A 10,436-nucleotide genomic window follows, 5' to 3' on the forward strand; every position below is an offset into this window, starting at 1 on the left:
AATTATAAGGCATTCTATGATACTCGTCAGAATCATTCCTATTTGAATGGGAATATGGTTCATACTGTGTATCATAGGTCCTATCAGTATTGGAATAAGTAGGATAGCCTTGTTTCCTTATGGGAGTGTGATGGAAGGGGCCTTCCCCATTAGGTCTTCCCCGACCATCATACCACCCATTTTGTGGACCACTAGGATAGGTATGACTCCTGTCCCCATAATTTTGACCACCTCCTCGGTGGGAAGGGGCTTTCCCTCTATTGGGGTTTCTACCACGTCCTCCCTCACGATTAGGTGGAACAAAATTCTTTCTGTTGCCATTGGTGTCAGAATGGTGTACAGTAGATGTCTGCAGAGGGGTAGAGGGAGGTGGTTGGTAAAATAATCTCCTGTCGGGAATAGTACCTGCAATAGGTGGTACCTCCATAGCAAGAGAATTCTCTGCAGAATTGCCATTACTGGCCATCTTTTTTTGCCAGTTAAAAACCAATTGGGTAGTATAATCAGATACATCCCGATTGTATTTTTTTTGTTTTTTATTTCTCTGGTCTTTTTCTTCTTTTTCAAGATGTGTTTTTAGGCCAGTGGACAAGGTGGTATATTCAGGATTTGTAATGGACGGTACAAGTTTATCTCTGATCTCTCTAATCTCCTTGTCCAACAGAGAGAGCCTTGCCTGCTTTCTCTCTATCAGAAAGGCGATCAATTTCAAGCCTGCATCATTGAAGTATTTGTACCATAGGTCAATGTCAAGTTCACCCTGTTGTGGAAATAAATCCCATCTCAGGCCTCTAGGGACCATCTGTTCCTTAATGTATTGGTCTAGGAAGGCAACATCCCATTGGAGATGCAACTCCGAGACCATCACATTTTTAAGGCGGATGAACAAACCACTTATCTCACTGTCTCCAGTACTGGAGGTAAACACCCCTTGAGGGTTAAAGGACCTTGATGCCCTATATTCAAAAACATCCATTGTAATCACAAAGGAAATGAAAAGCAGCAGTGATAATGTGTCAGAACAAAGAAAAATAAAGAAAAAACTGCGCTAGTTCAAAAACGAAGTGTCTAGCTGCTACAAACAAACAAACAAAGCCAGCAAAAATAGTAAACAAAAAATGTAGCGCTAAAAACCAAAAACTCCAGAATATGTGGTACCATGTGAGGTGACAAGATTCGTATAAGAGTGCATATACATGAACCACCAACATATATATATAAGTAGCTCAAACAGTGCTTGATGCAAAGAAAAAAGTCTATATCTCAAAGTAGAAATCAATTGAGTGATAGGTGCAGGGAAAACAGATGAGCTGCTATCCGTTGATTGGGATACAACAGGTGTACAAGTTGTCTGTAGCACTCTATGAGGATCACAATCACATCAAGCTAGGTAGTGGATGAAATACGCTTACCGGATGGGTTGGACTCTACTACTATACAGCAAAGAGTCAGCCAGACATAGTGGCCTTTGGAAACCGTGTATAGGCTCCATCGGACATTTCACAACAAAGATTTGAGAGCTGGTTCTCAAGTTTTCCGACAACAAAAGTTCATCTGTATTCAATTCTGACGCACAAATATCCTACTCATGCTCGTAATCGATTAGACGCATGCTCAGAATAACTGAGCTTCATTTGTCTCGGCTCGTCGTAGTGTTGTACGTCAGGGCTTGAAAAATCCGCTTGCCCGCTGCCCAAATGCAAGGGTACATTTCTTTCTGGCGAGCACAGTAATGCCCTGCACATTTATTGATAGAGCGGGTGGCTTGCAATGTGATCCCCAGGCCCCGGGGATCGATTTGCATTCCACTTGTGCTTCAAGCCTCATTTTGAAGCCGATTTCCGGTTTTCAACTTCCAGCTTCTTCGGCATCGCCATAACACTGGCAGCGCCGCTAAGGAGACAGGTGCAGGAGAGGTCCGATCTTTTCCGCTGAGGGAGACACGAGGAGAGGTCTGCTCTCCACCGCCGTGGCGTACACGTGAAGGAGAGGCCTGCCAACAGTGCACATCTCTACCCGCCAGCTAAGCTTAAGGTAAATCTGTAAGTGACCTAGGAACACTAATGTAAGAGGGGCTCCCTGGGGACCCTGATGTAAGGGAAGGCTTTCTGGGTACCCTGATGTAAGGGGAGGCTCTCTGGGGACCCTGATGTAAGAGGAGGCTCTCTGGGGACCCTGATGTAGGGGGATTCTCAGGGGACCCTGATGTAAGAGGAGGCTCTCTGGGGACCCTGATGTAAGGGGAGGCTCTCTGAGGACCCTGATGTAAGGGGAAGCTCTCTGGGGACCCTGATGTAAGGGGGCGCTCTCTGGGGACCCTGATGTAAGGGGGCGTTCTCTGGGGACACTGATGTAAGCTGCGGTGGCTCAACGCGATTGGCACTGCGCTGACAAGCCATTCACCTCTGCAGCTAGGGGTTCGGATCCCAGTCTCAGCTACATGTGAATTGAGTTTGGTGGTCTCAGCCCGGCTCCCGGTGGGTGTGCTATGCGAGGTAAGCCTGCGCTTAGTACGCCCACCCCCCTCCCACAAAAAACACCACACTTACACGCACTCGAAATTGGGTTAACATGCACGCACTTTGACCACGCGGTCTCTAAAAAAATGAGAGGCAAAGGACTAACGGGGCTGGTTGAGCGGGCTAATCCTCTCACTCCTTTATAGGGAGTCCCTCTGCCCTGTTGGGCTTCAAAGAGGAGCAGGTAGGGCGGGCTGTGTGGGAGGACCCCCTCACACACCCACCATTGTCACCCGGGGCATGGAAAAAGGTGGCAGATTGCCTCTGGGGGAGGCCTGCCTACTCCCAACTCCTGCAGTCCGGCTCCTCTCTCGAGTACACGCACAAAATACACTTTAAAAATATAAAAAATAAAATTAAAAAAAAAGGTGACCAGATTTTTAAAAGTAAATCCGGGGACATATTTTTTTTTACTAGTAAAGGCGGTAATCAGCGACTCTCTGGTCGCCACCGCCCCCCTCACAGCCTGTCAACTCTTACTCTTGGGGCCCCGGCTACTATTGGGTGGGGAGCGGAGGAAGATCACTCCGCCAGGGAAGGCAAGGAGATAAACAAGCAGGCGGCTGGCCGAGACTTGAGCCAAGGCAGAAGAACATGCGAGCGGAGATGAATAGGCATGCGCCCAAACTGAAGAAATATTTACTCCATTCTGACCAGCACATGATCATCAGAAAGGGGCACAGATAATGGTGTAATTCCATTTTATTTTTTTTATTCTGCACTGACTGTCTTTGAAATTGCCCGGGGACAAAACTGGGGACAAACTTTGTCTGGGGACAGTGTCCTCAATCAGGGGACTGTCCCCTGAAACTGGGGATGTCTGGTCACCCTAATGTAAGGGAAGGCTTTCTGGGGACCCTGATGTAAGGGGAGGCTCTCTGTGGACCCTGATGTAAGGGGAGGCTTTCTGGGGACCCTGATGTAAGGGGAGGCTCTCTGGGGACCCTGATGTAAGGGGTGCTCTCTTTTTCTAAAAAAAAATGTAATTTCATAAGCTTTAAGGGGGCGGGGTTGGGGGCCGACCTGGGCAAGGTTTGGTGGGGCAACTGGTGGAGAGTAAGGTTTTTGCCTGGCTAGTAGGTCTAGACTTGAAATTTTAAGCCCTGTTGTATGTCACTGCGTTCTTGACAGTCGGAATTTCCAACAACATTTGTGTGACCGTGTATATGCATACGTCGGAAAAAAAATCCAAAGTTTTGTTGTCGGAATTTCCGATCGTGTGTATGCGGCAAAAGAGGTATGTTACTGCGGAGATAACTCTCTGTTGAATGAGGTTTCTTTAACTGTATTCAGACCCCTAAGTGAAAAAAAAATCTTAAAACATTTTTAAATGGATAAATAAATCAACAAGTAAATAAAAATGCTCACTCTCCCTAATCAATTCCCAGGTCCCAAATATATTGGATGACCTGAATGACATTTGTGTTTGCTGCGTTACTGAGCATGAAATACATAAGCAAACTTTTGAAAATGTTGTCTTCATGCTTATTTCTGTCTATACAAACATGATTTGAACTCATCCTAATGTTACACTAACAATTTGTGCAAACAGATTATTTTTTCCTTTGTGTCACAATGTAATGTTGAAAGGGAAAAATGCTCCCTGAAATTAAATTTTGAGCTTTAGAATAGAACAAGAATGGAAAAAAATATGGCCAACAGATGAACAGCAAGCAGTACAGTGCTGTTTTGGTTTTGATTGAATGGTTATGGTGGATGATAAAATAATGGTAACAAAAGCATAAAGATTAAAAGATAAATTATGAAAAGACACAAATGTAGCAACCCTGCTCTTTTCAGTTGTGTCTCCTATGCAGTGTTTCTCAACCTTTTTGCACGCACAATATCAAGGCACCCCATTCTAAAATGTAAAAAACTGAATAAATAGTTTTACATATTGCAGCAACATCCACACATGTAGCACACCCAATGTTAGAGGTGATTTATAGGGGTTGTAAAGGTTTGTTTTTTATTTTCTAAATAGGTTCCTTTAAGCTAGTGCATTGTTGGTTTTTTCCTTCGATTTCCTTTCTAAATGTTTTTTTTTCTTAGTTTTTTTTGTCTGAATTTCTCACTTCCTGTTCCTCCTCAGTAAGCTGTTCAGTAAGCTGTTCTGGCTGACTAACCCCTGCTCGGATGATGGTGTGAAGTTTACTGAGGAGAAACAGGAAGTGAGAAATTCAGACAAAGAAAAAAGAAACATTTAGAAGGGAAATCAAAGGAAACCTTAAAGGAACCTATTTAGAAAAAAAAAATTAACCTTTACAACCCCTTTAACCACTTAAGGCCCAGACCTTTAGGCAGCTAAAGGACCCGGCCAGTTTTTGCGATTCGGCACTGCGTCGCTTTAACTGACAATTGCGCGGGCATGCGACGTGGCTCCCAAACACAATTGGCGTCCTTTTTTTCCCACAAATAGAGCTTTCTTTTGGTGGTATTTGATCACCTCTGCGTTTTTTATTTTTTGCGCTATAAACAAAAATAGAGCGACAATTTTGAAAAAAATGCAATGTTTTTTACTTTTTGCTATAATAAATATCCCCCAAAAATATATATAAAAAAAAAATGTCCTCAGTTTAGGCCGATACGTATTCTTCTACCTATTTTTGGTAAAAAAAATCGCAATAAGCGTTTATCGGTTGGTTTGCGCAAAATTTATAGCAGGTGGCCCTTAAGTGGTTAATCTTCCAAAGCAAATACACCTTTGCACACTGGTTCTGAATATTATTCCAGTGTTTCTATTCTTCCTCAGTTTCCCTCATTCAGCAAATGTAACCCAAGTGCTGACAGAGAGGGGCATGAGGGGAAAACAAGGATGCTGTGCAGGCACCCGACATTCTTCTTATTAACCGGTGATCTCATTGGTTGTTAGGATGCCAGCGGCTAGAAGGTTGTCATGGTGCACAATGAAAACCTGTGTAACTTAAAGGTAGGATTGATTCAGCCACTGGCTTGAATAGAGTGTTTGGGTAATATTTAGGCATTTTGCCAAGGCACCCCTGAAGACACCTGGTGGCACCCTGCTTGAAAAAGGCTGCTCTAATGAATGAAAAAAATGTTGCTCCTAGGCTGTAATCTATCTGAGCTGGTATTTACCTTTTTCTGGGTTCTGTATGTTTTCACTAAGCCTGGTGGATTGATTACTTCAGCCTGCTGTTGGAAGGAGGTTCCAGTAATCAGTGTGGGAGGAATTAGACATTAGGACCCGGATTCACAAAGGAGTTACGACGGCTCGTAAGATACGCCGTCGTAACTCACAGTTGCCGAGATACGAGCAGCGTAAGTCTCCTACGTCGTCGTATCTTAGGGTGCATATTTACGCTGGCAGCTAGGTGGCGCTTCCGTTGATTTCCGCATTGAATATGCAAATGAGCTAGATACGCCGATTCACGAACGTACGTGCGCCCGGCGTATCAAGATATGTCGTTTACGTAAGGCGTCGGACCGGCGTAAAGTTACCCCTCATAAAGCAGGGGTAAGTCATGTTAGGTATGGAAGTCGGAAACGTACGAACAGCGTCGTATTTTACTTCGTTTGCGTAAGTCGTCCGTGAATAGGGCTGGGCATAGGTTACGTCCACGTCGCCTAAGCATTGAGCGGGCGTAATTTAATTTAAAAATTCGACGTGATACAGAGCATGCGCGCGCATGCGTCGTTCGTTCGGCCATGCATCTACATGGGGTCACGCTTAATTTAAATACAACACGCCCACGACCTGCCTACTTTGAATTACGCGCGCTTACGCCGGCCCATTTAGGCTACGCCGCTGTAACTTAGGACGCAAGTTCTTTGTGAATACTGCACTTGCCTCTCTAAGTTGCGGCGGCGTAGCGTAAATAAGATACGCTACGCCTGCACATAGTTACGACGCCCTACGTGAATCTGGGCCTAGGTCATGAATATTTATCTGACTCAGCCAGTCCCTGATGATATTGTTTAAAGATATGGTCTGGGAAGATGATACTTGTTTGGGAGCACCTTTCCAGAACTCTCTTTTCCCTGGGGCTTTTTACCTGGGAGGGGGCCTGTGTGAAGAACTACTGTAAGGGCCTGACCTCAGCATAAGCCATGTGCTGAGGGTCCTAGATACCAAGCCACTTTCAGAAGTGCATGCCTGATGGGAGCTAGGCGGCTGAACAGAGATATTCTTGCCAGAAGTAGGTCACAGAGAAGCTACAGTACTTTGAAAAAGTATTCATACCCCTTGGAATTTTCAAAATGTAGCGGATGGTTGCTACTAGTTACTAACATCTACCATATCACCCTGCTGCCAGACCTCCATATATCACTCTCAGAGACAATGAACAGTCATTTTGCTTTGTTTTGTTTTTTTGTTTATTTGGGGGATATAACTTGTTTGGGGAAAGGGGTTTTGTGATGCCCATGGAACAGATCCCTTTGTCATCATAGTTAAAGAATCATTGAATGAATTGAGCCTTGAAGAACTGATGGAGCTTAACATTCACAGACACCTCCTCTGCAACAACTCCTGCAGGCTGTCACTCCTCCTCTGCACTAACTCCAGCAGACTATTACTCCAAGGACTCTTCTCCTCCTGCACAAAACTTCAATGCAATGCTAGTTTCTCCGCCCCATCATCTTCAGATTACACCAGGGATCACTCTGAATGGTCCCAAGTGCTTGCTGACTTGTTAAAGAGGAGTTCCACCCAAACATGGAACTTCCTCTTAACCCACTCCTCTCCCCCTTACATGCCACATTTGGCATGTAATTTTTTTTGGGGGGGAGTGGGGGCTTCAGGAGAAGGGGACTTCCTGTCCCACTTCCTCCTTCCGCCGAGGGGCTGCAAAGGCGATTAAGCTTAATCGCCTTTTGGCAGCCCCTCCCTGTAGGCGATCGCCTAGGACACATCAGGTCCTAGGCGATCGCCTGTCCAATCAAACAGCGCAGCGCCGGGCCGCGCGCACATGCGCAGTGTCGCTCGCGCATGCGCAGTGGGTGCCTGGCCGTGAAGCCGAAAGCTGTCACGGCCGGGTGCCCACAGTGACAATGAAGACGCCGGCCGGGGAGGGGGGGAGAGGAGCGGACCCCCAGCCGGCGCGTCGGGAACGCTGGAGCAGGTAAGTGTCAGTTTATTAAAAGCCAGCAGCTACAATTTTTGTAGCTGCTGACTTTTAATAAACTTAAAAAATGGGTGGAAAACCCCTTTAATAGGCCAGGGGCCTGCAGTACCCCCTTCTTGTGACCTAATTGTGTAGCAGCTTGAGTTTGTTGGTGGACTACTGATCCCAGCTAGACTGACTTGCAAATCAGGCCACATCGATTTGACACAAAACCCCACAGTCTCTTCTCTGGCCCTGCACCCAGCATGCCTCCTCCATATATCCACTGTGTCTCACTCACCGAACTTCTCCTGCCTTGGGTCCGTAGTGAAGAACTTAACCGGACATGCGTACTGACTGCTTCTCCAGCTCCTGTGTTACAGGACACCTCCTCCATGAATGTGTAAGGATGAGGCTCCCTCCCAGCTCCTGTTGGGCCAACACAAAGTGGAACATAATTGCGAAGTGGAAGGAAAATTGTTTACAAATGAATATTTGAAAAGGGTGGCGTGCATTTTATTCGGCCCCCTTGAATCAATACTTGGTAGAACCACCTTTTGCTGCAATTAAAGTTGCAATTCTTTTGGGTATGTCTCTACCAGCTTTGCACATCTAGAGAGTGACATTTTTGCAAATTCTTGGCAAAATAGCTCAAGCTCTGTCAGATTGGATGGAGAGCGTCTGTGAACAGTAATTTTCTTGTCTTGCCACAGATTCTCAATTGGATTTAGGTCTGGACTTTGACTGGGCCATATCAACACATGAATATGCTTTGATATAAACCATTCCATTGTAGCTCTGGCTGTATGTTTAGGGTCGTTGTCCTGCTGGAAGGTGAACCTCAGCCTCAGTCTTTTGCAGACTCTAACAGGTTTGCCCTGTATTTGGCTCCATGCATCTTCCCATCAACTCTGACCAGCTTCCCTGTCCCTGCTAAAGAAAAGCATCCCCACAACATGTTGCTGCCACCACCATGTTTTACGGTGGGGATGGTGTGTTCCGGGTGATGAGCAGTGTTAGTTTTTCGCCACACATAGCATTTTGCTTTTAGGCCAAAAAAGTAACATTTTGGTCTCATCTGACCAGAGCACCTTCTTCCATATGTTTGCTGTGTCCCCCACATGGCTTCTCACAAACTGCAAATGAGACTTCTTATGACCTTTTTCAACAATGGCTTTCTTATTGACACTTTTCCATAAAGCCCATATTTGTGGAGTGCACGGCTAATAGTTGTCCTGTGGACAGATTCTCCCATCTGAGCTGTGGATCTCTGCAGCTCCTCCAGAGTTACCATGGGCCTTTTGGCTGCTTCTCTGATTAATGCTCTCCTTGCCTGGCTTGTCAGTTTAGGTGGACGGCCATGTCTTGGTAGGTTTGCAGTTGTGCCATACTCTTTTCATTTTCATATGATGGATTGAACAGTGCTCCCTGAGATGTTCAAAGCTTGGGATATTTTTTTATAATCTAACCCTGCTTTAACCACTTAAGCCCCAGACCATTTTGTAGCTAAAGGACCAGGACCCTTTTTGAGATTCGGCATTGCATCGCTTTAACTGATAATTGCGGGGTCATGCGACGTGGCTTCCAAACAAAATTTACGTCCTTTTTTCGCACAAATAGAGCTTTCTTTTGGTGGTATTTGATCACCTCTGCGGTTTTTATTTTTTGCGCTATAAACAAAAATAGAGCGACAATTTTGAAAAAAATGCAATCGTTTTTATTTTTTGCTATAATAAATATTCCCAAAAAATATATAAAAAAACATATTTTTTTTCCTCAGTTTAGGCCGATACGTATTTTTTCTACATATTTTTGGTAAAAAATCGCAATAAGCGTTCATTGATTGGTTTGCGCAAAAGTTATAGCGTCTACAAAATAGGGGATAGTTTTATGGCATTTTTATTAATATTTTTTTTTTTTACTAGTAATGGCGGGGATCAGCGATTTTTATCGTGACTGCGACATTATGGCGGACACATTGGACACTTTTAACACTATTTTGGGGCCATTGTCATTTTTACAGCGATCAGTGCTATAAAAAAGCACTGATTACTGTGAAAATGACACTGGCAGTGAAGGGGTTAACCTGTAGGAAGCGCTGAAGGGGTTAAGTGTTTCGTAGGGAGTGATTACTACCGTGCCCTTCTGCCGACTTATATCGGCGTGAAGCGGTCCTTAAGTGGTTAAACTTCTCCACAACTTTATCCCTGACTTGTCTGTGTGTTACTTGGCATTCATGATGCTCTTTGTTTACTAAGGTTCTCTAATTAACCTCTGAGGGCTTCACAAACCAGTTGTATTCATACTGAGATTAAATTACACACAGGTGGGGGCGTGTCCAAAATGGCGCACTGAGTGGTCACAGGAGAGAGAGCTCCGCCGGGACCCGAGGCTTCTTTCCACTTCCCGGGCACATAACGACACTGAACTGCGGCTGAAACCTTCCCCATGCACCGCTGCTCCTCCCGGACTCAAAAAGGACGGGGTAAGAAACTTGTTTCCCCCCAATATTGGAGGAACCCATCCCGGCCTGTGCAGACCGCGTGGGGGCCCGCATGCGGCCCTCCAGTAGTATGGCGTCCCAGACGGAGCCCCTGGAGAAATCCCTGCTGCAACAGTCTGGTCTGGTGGAGGTGTTAGCGGCCATAGCCAAATGCCATGAGTCGGTCACATCACTCACCACAAAGGTGGATGCTGTCCAGCTGGATGTGGGGCTTATTAGAATGGACATAAAAAAGATGAGGGCAAGAATCTCCTCTGCTGAACAGCGTGTGTCTCACACTGAAGACATAGTGGGGGAACACACTGCAGAGCTACGCACGCTGCACATTAAGGTTAGAGCATTGGAGTACAA

Source organism: Rana temporaria, chromosome 7, assembly GCF_905171775.1.
Source record: "Rana temporaria chromosome 7, aRanTem1.1, whole genome shotgun sequence".
NCBI lineage: Eukaryota > Metazoa > Chordata > Amphibia > Anura > Ranidae > Rana > Rana temporaria.